Here is a 16129-nt window from a genome sequence, read left to right on the forward strand (position 1 = left end):
TTTCTGGATATTCAAATTTTGTAGCCGCGTATCTCCTATCCTTTTAATCCGCAGCACTTTAATTTTTTTTTTCATTTTCATTTCTCATGATGTTCTATCAGATGTGCTATGTGGCAATTAGATTTGAGCGGTAACTTGTGGTACCTTCCCGGGTAAGCTGGTCTTGCTAGTGCACATACATTCCTTAGCTCTCCATATGCTTTCATATCCATCAGCGATAAAAAATGTAGAAAATTTGCTGTCTTCTAGGAAAGCCAAAGATAAAGTTACTTGCTCAAAACTTTTTATGTAAACTTGTATGCGTCCTGTTTCCACGTCAAAGCGCTCAAAATTACTAAATAAAGCCGTTGTATTTATTTAAAAGTGTAATGTTCTTAAATATGGCTGCGCCAATGTTAGTATAAAACATCCTAAGTTTAATTCAGCCAATTCTGTTAGGTAGGTAAAGTTCTGTATTTTACACAACTGTTAGGTTAGGTTCTAACTAATTTATTATCTACTGAGATAGTGTACAACCATATCTCTCATAACATACAGCACTCAATGCCTCCATTGGTGCTTGGGGTCCCGGGTTCGATCCCAGCCCCCGCCAAGTGAACTTTGTGGTGGACAAACACCGTGTGCGTGGGTTTTCTCGGGGGTACTCCCGTTTCCACCCACTTTCTTCATTCCACATTTCATTCATTACACATCATCACCGTATCCTTTAGCCTAACCGGTATAATCGTGGTACGTAAAACTCAAAGATTTCATTTCATTTCATTTCAATGCCTCCATGTTTCTTGCCTTCAGCTATTTCTTAGTCACTTTTACACACTGCAATTACAACTCTTACGCAACGCTTTACTTCACTTTTATCAATCATTTCTCATTTCTAGTAACTGTATTTTATCTAATTCCTCTCTACAATTAATTTCCTCCAAGTTCCATTTACTATTCATCAACTAACTTAACTTTAGTCTGTCTAAACTCAAAATCAATACCTTCTATGCACGTCAAAGACTTTTGTCCTCTTTTTCTTCTTTTGGGTAGTGCTATTTTTTAAAGTATTTCTAACCTAACTTCCTACACTATATCCCTATTCCTAACAAATACTTTCCAGTTAAAAAAAAATGATTGCCACAACGAGAATGCCCGGGTCTTCCATACCAGTTTCATGCTTTGCCAATGTTTTTTCTTTCTTTTTTTTTTAAATCGCTCCAACCGTGGTATTGTTCGCCAGTTGCACCTCACGTCCTTTCGACTTATTCCAAACACGGCAGGGACACGAACACAGAAACATCGAAGACAGTTAAAATTCCTACCTTGCTCTTCAGAGGAATTCGAACCTCTTGTGGGCTTCACCTCACAATCGTCAGTAATTTGCCACAAAGTCCTCATACAAAGATAAGAAAATAAACTAGTAGTTACGGAAGATACAAATAGAACGTTCTATTTCTACACGTGTTGATACAATTCAAAGAATGTGAAAATAATGCCTGCCGTCTTTTCTTCTTTGGAAGTTAGAAGTTAGAGTGAGGAAGAATAGTAATGTAAATTGGGACCATCATTAAAAATGATGAAGTAGCCTCAACTTGAAGAACGTTTTGTGATATTTTCCTTATTAATGAAGGTCTATATAACTTGTTTGTGAGTTACAGAAGGAAATCTCGAGTAAGTCATTGTGACACTCACATAAGAACGTCTCCTTATACGATCATTACTATCTTGAGTATAGTCTTGCATACAACGATCTTAACTAGCTAATGGTTTGAGTGGAACTTGATGTGACGCAGTAGGTAAGTGGTTAAGGCATTGAACTTCTATTCGGCGGACCCAGGTTCAAGCTTTTCAAATTTTTCGTTTTCAATTTCAATACACACTCAATGTGACAAGCAAGATCTCATGGGTGGTCATTGTTTTTATTTCTTTGAACATGCAGTATATAATGAAATTATACATTGCATACACATCAATATTGAGGTTAATATATGGTGTTTATTGTACACCACGCTCTGAACCAAAGAGACTCATCTCAGAATGGAGAAATGTTTTGTGGGTCATCTACTCACAATTTTACTTGCATAAAGAACTGACTCAGTGGTACAAACTACTGTCAGTGCCGAGAAAAGTTACATGTAAGTTGGATTGCATCTCCCCGGACGTTTTACAAACTGCAAATTATCTGTACCCGAAGTAATGGAATTAGAGCACGTATGGGGGAGATACTTTTGCTTGTGGCTGTACCATATGAGTCATTCTTTTGTGTTCGTGCGGGAAGCGGAAAAATTCATCTCCATTCACTCAGGTTAATACATTAGCACAGCTACAGAGTTTAGGATTCGTCCTATTTCCTCTTCTGCCATGGTTACGTCTGCGAACCGAAACGAATTTCTTTTCTGTCACTAAAAGTGTGTGATTACATTGTACGTAAGAGTAGGAGTTTAAAGGGCTGTTCTGTATAGCAGGCAATCAGTGTTGAATTCAGACATTTTCACCCGGGGGGAATGTCAACTCCTCGGGGGAGGGTTGTTTTCCTGTATTTTTGCAAGAAAGCAGCATATTTAACAATGCCATTCACATCTTATCTAATATTGAGACTAATTGCTGATAAATATTCAATGTGAGATTATAATTTTAAAAAACAATCGTTTAATTTTATCTAAAACATTAAATAAAGACTGGCAAAAATATTTTACACTAAACTTTAATTGCTATTTACAGTAGCTATTTCTGTTATTATTTCCTTTATTCAGTAGTTACTGTTTGTTACTAATGTAGAAGTTTTTAAAAAGATTTAAATTAACTCAAGTAGTTTTTGTCCTAAAACAAACACACATAGGAGTATCTTAACAAAAAGTTATCATTCTTTCTCACACTTCTGATTCTAAATCAAGCATATTAGCCTTGGTTTCTTCACTGCATACACATCAATAGTTTAGTTTACGAGATCTTCAGTAGGATTAGTGCCGTGTCGTGGAAAATCAGCGCTTGGCGCGAGAGTATACGACGGCACCTCGTATATATGAGTTAGGTCGACAGACCAGCCGCGAAAGGTGAGAAAATTTTAAAAAGTAAACCCTGCTTTTCCTTGATTTTGAGCACTTTTCATTACTTTTTTCCTTTCGTTTTATATATGTGCACCTGTGTTTCATTCCTCTGTTTTTCTTTCCTTCTTTTCTTTTCTTTTTCCCTTCCGAATTTTGCACCCCTTACTTCGGCGCCCGGGACCGTCGCCCCGCTTGCCCCTCCCCCATGGCACGGCACTGAGCAGGATCTTCATCATCTTCAATAGCAATCTTTCACTTATATACTACTATTATATTGATAAATTCTATATAAATCTCTAACCCAGGAGGGAAAACTGTTCCTCCGTGATCCCTCTAAATGACGCCCTCTGAATCTCACCCTTTAACTGGATTATTTTTAATTAAAGAAAGGTATGTTTACTTTAACAATCGTAAAACACATTTACGCCTGTTACTTCCGATGCGAGAAATGGGATTTAGGCGCCCTATTTCAAATAATGCAAGAACTGTACATTTTAAAGAACTGAAGTCTGCTGACACCAGAGATCATATGGAATGATCGAAAGATCTTCCCTGTCTTTCCTTTCCTATCTCAATCTGTGCTAGTGCTACCTACTAATATATAATAAAGGGCGAGAGTATAGTACCTACTAAAATACAAACCTTTCTTCAACAGTTAACAATTTCATGTTCTGCCAAACTCGGTCATAGCGTTAAGAAATACAAGTTTTATTGACTATTTGGTATTCTATCTTAGATGTTACATGTTTAATATTTATATAGAATGGGTCTGCGTCATTCATATATATATTGAGATTTCGTCTGCACGTGCACGGAAAGAAAGCAAATAATTGGGTGAAGTAATTTCTACATTTTATGACTGAAATGTTTTGAGTTTCTCCGGGGGGGGGGGGAGGAATGAATTTTCTTCGGGTGGGGGGAGATTCCCTCGGGCTACCCCCTGAATTCAACCCTGCAGACAATCACTATAAAGAGTCAACCTAGAAGATATGAACAGAATAATATAAAGCATCGTGTAGTACACTATGTTGCCAAATCTGTTATAGAAAACAATCAGGTTTGCACGTTCCATATTAAAATAACAATTTTTTTCTTCGATTGTTCCTGATTAATATACAGTAATAAATGTCCATAGCTTTTTGTTGTATTTATTGCGCGTGACTTTGTGACTACAGTATAGAGCCATCCCTTGTCGAAGGCGTGTATGCTAAGTATGAGGAGCATTTTATGAAATTTCGAGTTGAAGGGAATTCCAACCTTGAGGTAGTCATCAATGGTGATTATGCTGTGATATTTCACAAAATTCTCATCACATATTAATTACTTTATATCATGAATGCTTACATGCTATTTTGCACTTTTGTCCGAAACAAATTATTACCAATAAAATAATCCGGAATTCACGAAAGGAAAGGCAGCGAAAATACCTTGAAATATATGCAGCATACTATGTATTTTATAAAATATTCAAGATACTCAGTATTTTATTAAAACCACTCAGAACAAAGCTGTTTGCTGCAGAAGAGTTGGAAAGATAAAGCTGTGCTGCCTCTCTACCAGTATGGCACGTGAAACACGGTGGCTTAGTGGTAGGGCGCTTACCTCTGGTACAATGGGTCCTTGGCTTGATCCTAAGTCTTCTGAGCTTGTGGTTGAAATGTCCGTAAGTTTTCCCTTGTTCCAACCCATTTCCTGTCACAATATCGTTCCACTAATTCTTTCATAATCATTCAAGTTCATTAAGGACCCGTATACTTTTCCTTAAAGACCATATACGTGGGAAGTAAATATGAGAGATTTAATTTTTGTACAATTGTCGACTAGCCGTGTAATGCATACTTAAAAATAATAACAATTCATATTTACTTTCATTGGTTACTTTGGTAGAAGAAAGGAAAAACTTCAATTCTCGTCCGTCATGGTAGTCTCTGGCTAGAGTGACACACTTTTACCATATCATTCAGCTAACAATTAGATTCCGCTCTGGAGTTTACGATGCAAAGAAGTCCTCAAATTCACGTTACAGCAAGAATCAATCGAGATGCCGCACAGGCAGGGGCGGATCCAGGGGGGTATCGCCCCGATCGCCTCCCCAGAAGAGGAAACTTTCTTACTTTATATATATAAATAAAATCTATCCCAGAGTTTGGAGCCCTTAAAAGTTACATTATGACAACCCACCGACCCCCCAGAAGTCGGTCCTGGATCCGCCCCTGCGCACGAGGTGGTAGTCGGTGGAAGAGTCGTCAGGAGAATTGGGTCAGTGAAGAAGAGTTTCATACCGTAACTTATGGAGAGTATGCATCATTCGACAAAACCCGAGCTATTACGAACACTAAATGTTCAACTGCCTGCCACTCGTCATACAATCAGTGATATCAAACATCTCATACATGGACAACTCAGGTCCTAAACCCTACTCTCAGAACTGTATTTCCGAACTCCATTCAGACAAACAAGTAACACACATTTTTTTTTTCATATAGTGCGACTTACACTGTCAATAGTTCGACCTCTCTGTTCCACAGATTCCCCAAATCATACAACAAATTGTGGCATAAACCTGTAGATTTATTCAATTCTGAAATTGCACGTAACTCTGCACTACGACGTTATTTTAATGGACAAATTCTAGTAAGATATTGTCAATCTTTCTTCTTATGACTTACTAGTAGATATTATTATTATTATTATTATTATTATTATTATTATTATTATTATTATTATTATTATTATTATTATTATTATTATTATTATTATTATTATTATTATTATTATTATTATTATTATTATTATTGGGAGGCCCCACAAGTATCCTCCTACACCGGGAATCCATTTATTGCTACCCCAAATGTTCTTCTGCACCGGAGCTCCGAAGAGATTTGTCACTCCACTGATACACAGGACATTAGTGCCACTCATTGAGGGCAACCTTACCAGTGACTGCAGATCAGGGAAGTTGTAGGGACCGAGTTCATGCCTGTTCATCAAACGGAAATTTTCAGCAGTACAGTTCCCTGCCACATTTACCCAAGAGCGTGCAAGCTTTCGTGGAACTGTGAGTACCATTTCTTCCCTTGCCTGATATATCGCACATTAAACTTTGTGTGAGAAATGGTTGGTCAGTACTTGTTCCTGTAGACAGTGTCGACACCTTGAGGACTCGCATACAAGCATGAGGCAAGCGATTTCTCAAGAAGAAATCCAGATACTGTTTGATTCGATGTCATGACGTCTTATTGCACTTCATGTCATAGTGATTTGTCAAAGTTAGAGATGCACAATTCTGAAATCGTAACCATTTCTGTAGTCATGTACAAATCTGCAATACAAATTGCATTCCACTTACACATTTTTTAATTTTTATTTTTATTTATTTTTATTTTTATTCTATTATTATTATTATTATTATTATTATTATTATTATTATTATTATTATTATTATTATTTTTCGGAGATAGCAATTTTCATAAAGTGCATATCGAGAGTGGATCTTTTTTTCTTAATATACCCTTTTTACGAAAGTTTCAGAAAATCTTTTATGTTGCTTTCTAGTGAGGGAAGTCTTATAAAAGTAGGTTCAGTACGGCAAATTAAAGGTGTCAGCAATAGTTAGTAGAAATGAATTTTACTATTATTCTAGTATTTCTACTTCATGATATTTGATGAATTGTCAATAAAAAGAACATTACAATACTATTAGTTTTGACAAATAGACCGATACTGTGTTAGACACAACCGATTAATTGACGAGTAAATTTAAATGTATTAATTAATATTTATTTTAGAAAACGAAATGTCAGATGGAGCCGAAAGGCCATTTCATACGGAAACATTAATAACAAAGGCAAGGAAATGTGGATGTCGGGCAGAGCATATGTGAGGAGTACATCATCCTGATGATATTCGCCTGGTGGGTAGGGATGCGCACGAGACAAGATTTGAGGCTGTCTCGTCTCGAAAAATGTATATTTCTCTATTGGAAGAGCTTTGCCTCGACTCGAATTTTGTCAGAAAATTCTGTCTCGACTCGCCTTGTGCACATCCCTACTGGTGGGACAAAAGAAAATTTTTGTCAAACTTTTGAATTTCTTCAAAAATTCTGTAACACACCAAAATCCAAACTCAGTACTATACTATAAAATATCCAAAATAATATCCATTATTAATCTTATTAAATTTGTTTTCACAATATACAATGAGTTAAACTGTAAACAACTTGGCTTTGAATAAGGAAATAAAATAGAAACATAGATATCACGCCACAATTATAGGAAGTACTCATGGAAAGATACAACGTATGAGCTTCATAAAAATGACTTAAGTAAGCACTACATAGTAATAAGAAGGAAGTTAAAATCCCAGAAAAGGATGTAACTACGTAGGAACTAAAAGTCATGTCCAGGAAAGGTGAGGTTAAATTTAGATTAAAATTGCACCACCCGATCGTGACGTAATTGCACGTGGTATTAACATAGAGGTGTGTCGGCTGTGAAGAGAAGAGTGTTTTTTTTTCGTGAATTCTGATAAAGGTGGAATAAAACGAACCCTGCGGGGCTTTAGACCCCCTTCGCTCGCTGACGCTCGCTCAGCTATGCTTTATAACGTAAGTAAATAACTTTTTCATCAATAAAGTTGTGTGTGCAAAGTGGTCTAATACAACGTGACATTACGTCACGATCGGGTGTTGCAACTTCAATGTAAATTTAACCTTACTCGGTGCAAGAATCGGATTTGGTGTGTAATGAAGACAGTTGAAGATAAAAACTAAGAATTATCACCACAGATAACCTAAGTGAGTACATCACGTTGTTTTTACTATATTGAAATAGCTATAACAACTAAGCTTTGTGCCATTACAATTAGAAAAGCCAATCCAATGTAAGTAATGTGAGTCCTTTGTTGCTGTGGAGAGATGTCTAAACATTTCTCAGTGATGTCCTGGTAAACCCCATAGAAAGTCTAATGGTAATTTACAAATTGTCGTCATTGGTTCTGTTACATATTTCGGCTAGTTACACTCATCTCCCAAAGTTTAAATGCAATTTGTGTGTGATTTTTTTTTGCACACGATAATACTTATTCTGTACTAACAATTCGGTTTCAGAGAAACATGAATTCTTGCTACGGAAAATCTCTATAGTAGTTGCAGTGCATGTCGGAGAAACATGACGAATTAATATACATTCAGGGTGAGCCTGAAAGATGTGCACAAACTCCGGGAGGTGATTCGTGACATCAAAAGAAGACAAAAAGTCCTCTTGCATGTTGTCGAATTCCGCGTCGTGTAAGGGTGATAGAGGTGCCAACTTGGAATCGAAAATCGAATCGTGACAATTGCAACGGAACAGAAAGATGTGCATATACTTCGGGAGGTGATTCATAACATCAAAAGAAGACAAAAAGTATCCTTACATGTTGATGAATTCCATGTCGTGTGTACATTCTTTCTATTCCGTTCCAATTTTCAGGATTCGTGTTTCGATTCCAAGTTGGCATTTCTATCACTTGTACAGGACGTGGAATTCGTCAATATGCAAGAAGACTTCTTGCCATCTTTTATGTCACGATCACCTCCCGGTGTTTGTGCACATCTTTTTGGTTCACCCTATATATTTTTGTTGTTCTTCTGGTCTCTTGTCTTTTGTGACCATATTGCTAACGTGCGTGACAGAGATGGAGTATGTCAGTGGATCGTGGGTCAACAGGACGTGACCCATTGCGACCCACCACCACCGTAATCCACCATAGCCTACAGATCCATTACGACCCACCGACCCACTCAGTTCATTGCATTGTATTAGCATCCTCTGAACAGTGGTGAATTTGTCTACATTTTACTTTTAGTGTCTCTATTATTTTCTTTTTTTTTCATTTGTAATCTATTTACTTATCTGAGATGAGTGTATCTAACAAGTAAGAGTGAAAAGAACTTCAGACACTTTTGGATATTTATATTTGTACTTGTAGTAATAGCAATAGGCTACTACTACTACTTGGCTTTCGAGACACAGTTGAATTTTAGATTTCTTTCCTTTCCTTTCATGTTGGCCTACTTTTCCTTGATTTGAGACTTTCAAATTTCATTCTATTTTCCACTGAAAAGTATCTGAATTCAACAAGTAAATAATTACGTACGATAATTAAATTGAAATTCATTGTAATATGGCCCATGACAAACACATTACCATTTTATATCATAAAGGTCAGATCCAGTGATATTGTAACATAGTGGTTGAGCGATTGACCGTAGAAATTCAAACTCCGATCAGTGGTAATTTCACAGCGTTGTTTTATTACAAGTGTAAACTCTTTAGTCAGTGGAGAGGAAGGCGTGGATCATGAGTCAGAGTTGATGATTATGGGTTTTGGTGGGTGTTGGGTCAGAATGGATCATGGTGGATCGGAGTGGGTGTGACAATGGGTGAGAGTGAGTCATAGTGGGTGGTGGGTCCTTGGTTCGTGGGTCATGGGTCAAGTTGTCATTGGCCCCACGCCATCTCTGGTGCGTGATTGATCCTGTGTTCGATTTGCTATGAAGGTACAAATTTTCGGATAAAAGTCTGTGTAATAGTACATATCACACTTTAAGCAGGTATCGTTTCATATAGCCTTGGTGATAAAAAGAATGTTAAACCACGATCAATCAATATTCTGTTCCTATTTCTTGCAAAAGAATGCTTTGGTTTAATATGGTCAATATAGTTTGTAAGTGAAGCTATTGAAGTAATAATATATATATATATATATATATATATATATATATATATATATATATATATATATATATATATATATATATATATATATGAGTCATATTACGTATTAGAAAATAAGGGAAAATTAAATAAACATTTGATGTGTTTATTTTATTCTAATGATGAATCAACAATACTCTAAATTTCCATGGATAAAATCAGTGCCTGAACATCTGCTGTGCACTCTTTTCGGAATAATTTTCCATTCCAATGTCTCTGAGATGATTTCACTGCGTATTACTCCATTTCAGACAACTTACCTTCAGTACTAAAGCACGTAAGTTCAATGTACAACCGATAAACTATGAGTGTTGTGAATCTATGCTTTCCTGAGACCTTATATAAAGCTTACCATTTGTTGCATTTGCTTTCTTGAGTTCATTATAGCAGGACACTACTACATTTACTTATAAATGAATATCAAATATACCATAAGGAGGCGAGGAATTCGTGCAACAAAAGTGAAGAAATTACCGTTATTCACAGTTGGGAGACGAAGGAACAAAATCAGTGCAAATAAAGTCTTCTCTGTAAAGGCAGTTTCAAGGATGGAGGAAGAGGAAGAGAATGAAGAATACTACTCTTCAATAGACAGTCAATATGAAGAAGAAGAAGTGGAAGATGAAGGTAGTGATGACGAAGGAATGTATTACTTTACTTCAGATGAAGATGATGAAAATGACAGGGAAGATCCAGGTGATTATCGCATTGGCGGCTACCACCCAGTTAATATTACAGATGTCTTCCATAATAGGTATTTTGTTATTAGAAAGTTGGGGTGGGGTCACTTCTCTACTGTGTGGCTTTGTTGGGATTTAGACGAAAAACGGTTCGTTGCACTGAAAATTGTCAAGAGTGAGACTCATTTCACTGAAACTGCTTTAGACGAGATAGAATTGTTAAAATGTATTCATGATTCTGATGTCGAAGATCCTAAAAGAAAAAGAATAGTACAAATGTATGACTCGTTCAAAATTTCAGGCAAGAATGGTACCCATATCTGTATGGTGTTCGAAGTTTTAGGGCCTAACTTACTGAAACTTATTGTTAAAAGTAAATATAATGGTATACCAATTCCAAATGTGAAATGCATCATTAGGCAAGTTCTTGAAGCTTTAGACTACATACATTCGAAATGCAGAATAATTCACACCGACGTGAAACCTGAAAATATACTTCTTTCAGTGGATGATGATTATGTGAGAAAGTTGGCCTGGAATGCAATGAAAAAGAATGGCCTTCTCTTAAGAATTCCTATACTCTACAATGCCTTTAATAAACATACAAGCATGTCGACGTCTGAAAACGAAAATATTGATGATGATAATAATAATAATACTGATGATGACAATGAAGATGAAGGTGTTGATGAGATGGAGCTTGTGGAACCTCTTTGTATTTGCGAGAGAAGGAGCAGTTGTTCTAGCTCTCCTGATTGCACAATGGCAGAAGTTTGCTGTGAGAATGAAGTTGAAAACGATCTGAATGTTGATCAAGAGAATAAGGATATTGCTAATGCGGAATACTTAAACAGTCATCGTAGTAAGGGAAACTGTTATACAGTGACTTCAGATGATGAAAATACATATGATGAATCAGAAAATTCGCCAGAGATTCGAGAACATTCGGCATTGAAACATAATCCTGCTGTTGAAATTTGTGATTTAACAGTGAAGCTTGCAGACCTCGGCAATGCATGCTGGACTGATCACCATTTCACGGAAGACATTCAGACGCGACAGTATCGGTCATTGGAAGTCATACTACAGTCAGGCTATGATACCAGTGCAGATATCTGGAGTACAGCGTGCTTAGCGTTTGAATTAGCGACTGGTGATTTCCTCTTTGAACCTCATTCGAGCAAACATTACTCCCGCGACGAGGATCATTTGGCTCATATAATTGAGCTTCTCGGAAACATTCCTCCAGATGTTGCAATGGCAGGAGAATGTTCTTCTAATTTCTTCAACGAATCGTGTGAGCTTAAACATATTACCCAGCTGGAGCCATGGGGATTATATGAAGTACTGACTGAGAAGTACCACTGGTGTCACACAGATGCACAAGGATTTACTGACTTCCTTTTGCCTATGCTTCGCTATGATACTGCTAAACGCGCGACTGCTAAAGAGTGCTTGCAACATCCATGGTTAAATACGTGATAATTTTAACACACACAAAAAAACTTGAAACCAGCAGATGTTATTTGTTATTTTAAAATAGAGTAAATTATGTTATCGTTTGTATGGCATTAATTCCGTCTAGTTTCTTTACTAATTTGATGGTAAAAGTTTTTATAAATGAAGTGCACATACAGTATCATTACTTCTGATAAATAGCTGTACGTGAATAATCGATTTTGTTGTGATAAATATGATTGCCAATAAATTGTGAGTGTACAAAATATTGCAAACTAATGTTTTCTCAAAAAATGCCAAAACGTATTTTGGAGTTTTACTTTAGTATTTGTATAAGTTGGTTTAGCAGTGCTTGAGGTAAGTATTCCTGCGCTGTCAGTTTCCATATGACTGTTCCACTATGCCCCCAAATTTTTGTGTAAGGTGCACTCTTCTGCAGTTACCGAGAGAGAAGATTTATAACAGCGTCTTTTGGTATTAATTACAAGATTTTCCGTCTATTTTGTACGTAGTCTATTAGTAATTGCGACTATGTTACTTCGTTATATGTGCATTACGCGAACTTGAACAGGGAAGATGTAATAATCACCTTACACATGGATTAAAAAAAAAAAAAAAAAAAAATAGATAATTTCAGAGCTACTCATACAAACTTGAATTTTGGTCTCTTTATCTCCAAACATAAGCCTAAGTTCAGTGGTTCAATGAAGTCCCCTCATCCTGCTTTCACATCAATAAATTCGTGTCCATCCTCTACTTGCCGGAGTGAAATTTGCTGAAATAATTAATCGGAAGTGTATGTGCGTATTTTGCTTATGAAAAATAAACCAGTTTTTGTGACTGTGTCCAATAGTTCAAGAGAAACCTGTATATGGAAAAGCGAATGTGAGTTTGTGTGTGATCGAATCACGTAAGAACTACTGAACCATGATAATTTTCGTTGTCGTAGGATGAGGGGGCGAATATATAACAATTGTGACGAGCGACAATTTCGATTATGTAGGAAAAAAAAAACGAGACAATTGCGATCACTTTTTTTCGAAGGTAATTTCAAAAATATCAGTTGGAACGATTGCAACTACATTGTCAATCGTCTTATAAGTATGTCTCAAATTTAGGATTAATATTTTATATCAAGGCTAAGAAGTAGCCGAAGACTGCTGAGTGAGAAAATTAGTCTTAAAGGTATATGACAAATTTATATATAGCTAACAAGGTACATTCGCGAAGTGTTCCCTCGGGATTTGTGTAAAATTAATTCAGATGCAAAGTTCTCCGCGGCCCAATGTGTATTGTACTAATTTTAGCGGCCCGTACCGGTAATTTGCATATTTTAGGGTCTTCATATTTAATATATTCGGAATTCAATCATACACTACTATAATGCTCGGACATAAAATTTCTTTTAGTTTCTTTAGATGTAACTGAGCATGAATGTGAGCATATGCAAAACAAATTGGATCAAGTACTGCTTCTGTAACACATGTTGCATACCCTGACCGCCATTTTGGATCCGCCATATTGGATTCAACTTTCAGTTTTCCAAATGGGAATAAGTGCAAGTGATACACCAAATTCATGTACATTTTTCTCGGAATTTCATTGTTGTAGTGAGTTTTACCGTATCTTGTAACGTTTGGAAGGTATTTCACGTTAAATCACTAAAGCCACTTCGCCAATAGACATTGCAGAGTAGTATCAGTTACGCTTACGTTTTTGATGTTGACAAATCAAAACAGTTTCTAACTGAAAAAAAAAATGCTGTAGGTATAAACAAACTTTTTACCTTGGTGTCATAATCTTATTACATTTCTGTGAGTGATTGTTATTACTTCCATGTTATACAACATGAAAGTATTGTATTAGGTCAAAATCCTAGTGTAAATCGAGATATGACCAGATTTGGGTGGAGACCCACCATTTCTGTATTGACGTCTGTGTGTCTGCATGTATGTATGTTCAGAGAATATTGCGTCAACGACAAATTATGTACAAGATTATATACACGATCATGCACAACTTTCTATTTGGCTCGATATTCGTGAAATACCTGACATTTAACATGCAAGTCTTTGCAAACTGTAGAAGTTACAGTAAAACTCACACCACCAATGAATTTTCGAGAAAATTGTACATGAATTTGATGTATAACTTGCACCTATTCTCATTTGAAAAATCGAAACTTGAATCTAAGATGGTGGCCGGGGTGGGTACATGTGTCAGAGAAGCAGTACTTGATCCAATTTGTTTTGCATGTGCCCACATTAATGTCCAGTCATTTCTAAAGAAACTAAAAGCAATTTTATGTCCGAGCGTTATAGTAGTGTATGATTGAATTATGGATATATCAAGGACCATAAATATACAAATTATCGGTATGAGCCGCTAAAATGAGTACATTGGGCTGCGGAGAACTTCGTATTTCAATCAATTTTACACGAATTCTGAGGAGACACTTTGCGAATGTACCTTGTGAAAGGCCTACGATAGTACAATATCCGTTGTGCGTTTGACTTACAAAACCCACTGACGTTCCTTTTAAACCTCAATCTTAAAACTGTCTTACTAATCCGAATGGCTGAATGTGATTGATGAATCCGTCAATTGGTAGCGAATAGGATTGCAGTATTTGTTAACCCTTGACTAGAAAACGCAATGATTCTGGACCCAATGCCATTTCAACCCGTGAGGTTGAGCAGGTATACAGAGTGTTTCAAAACAATACCGACAACGTTTGAGTATAAGTATAGAGCAACCTGGGTGCATAAATCCTTCCTTTCGGAGTTAGAGGCTGCCGAAAACGTGAGAAAATTAATTTTAAAGGTCAATAGCTCCAAAACTATGGGACGTATCGCAGTCGGGCCAAGACTTCACTTAGGAAGTAGTGTGTGCCCTATCCAAAAACCCATGTTTCGGAATCCTAAGGTACTCAGGTGACTATTTTTATAGAGACAGTTTGGCTACGAGCATATAATTTGAAGTACTCACCAACTACTTATATAAAAATTGTTGCGGAAGTACCGGAGGATTCTGAAACATGGATATTTGGATAGGGCACATACTAGTTCCTAAGTAAAGTCTTGACCCGCCTGCGGTAGGTCCCATAGTTTTGGAGCTATCGATCTTTAAATTTCATTTTTTCATATTTTCGGCAGCCTATAACTCCGAAAGGAAGCATTTGTGCACCCAGATTGGTCTATACTTTTTGCCTTATCTTGGTGTTAGGAATCTCCTCCCAAACGTTGTCGGTATTGTTTTGAAACACCCTGTATATACTTATAAAGTGAAACTAGTATAGTTTGACTTGGCGTATTACAAGATATTCTCTCCGATGCTGTGGAACTCAAATTCATGACGTTGCTTTCGTATATTTTTTACTAGTGAAAAATGTCGAGGTATGTAGCATTCATTTTGTTTCGGATACTGGTACTAATTTTTATAGTGCTACAAGATGACAGGCTCGTCAATTTTTAAACTCAAAATACTATACTCGAATCAACAATAATACAATTATGTCTTAATGTGTTTAGATTCTTGTCGTGGAAACTTTATTTTAATTCTTTCATTTATTATATTTACAAGTAGTGTGGGTGTCACTGTTAGCAGAAATTAAATGCAATATTATGCTTTGCTACTTAACATGACATGTTTCTTATACACACTACGTAAATAAATAATCTATTCGAGCAAAATAAAAAACTGTCATTTGCGTCAGATTGACAACGAATGACAATTTTTAAGACCGTAAAAACTTGTTTTTTTCGGAAACTGCGCATCAGAATTTAGACTGTAAGATGTCATTTGTTCGAAGGCATAAGATAAATCCGTTTTTTATCATTAGAAATGATGTGGTTATATAATAATAGTAATATTTTCATAAATTATGGGATACTGAAACCCTAGGGCGATTGACCATGGTAGTTTTGTTTCATGGGCAAAAAACGTGTCCTTCCTATCCAAAATCAGTCAAATTTTTCGCCCATAAAAAAATTGACACAATCAATCGTCCTAGGGTTTCGAAAATGTTAGAACTTTTATTATTATTATTATTATTATTATTATTATTATTATTATTATTATTATTATTATATAATTATTTCTGTGTTACATGTATCCTTTCTATCCAAATGGATCAAGGTTTTCGCCCATAGCAAAAAAAAAAAAAAAAAAAAAAAATCACACGATCGATCGATTGTCCTGGGAT

The 16129-nt window shown here is 36.1% G+C and overlaps 1 protein-coding gene and 1 pseudogene across 1 annotated transcript in view; both read left to right on the forward strand.

The window, feature by feature from the left end:
• Nucleotides 1-16129, forward strand: part of Myo95E (Myosin 95E) — a 1268077-nt gene that overhangs the window by 21160 nt on the left and 1230788 nt on the right. The window lies entirely within an intron of this gene.
• On the forward strand, nt 9941-12213 carry LOC145678497 (SRSF protein kinase 3 pseudogene; annotated as a pseudogene).

The sequence above is a fragment of the Thermobia domestica genome, chromosome 2 (genome assembly GCF_964235325.1).
Source record: "Thermobia domestica chromosome 2, izTheDome1.hap1.1, whole genome shotgun sequence".
Lineage (NCBI taxonomy): Eukaryota > Metazoa > Arthropoda > Insecta > Zygentoma > Lepismatidae > Thermobia > Thermobia domestica.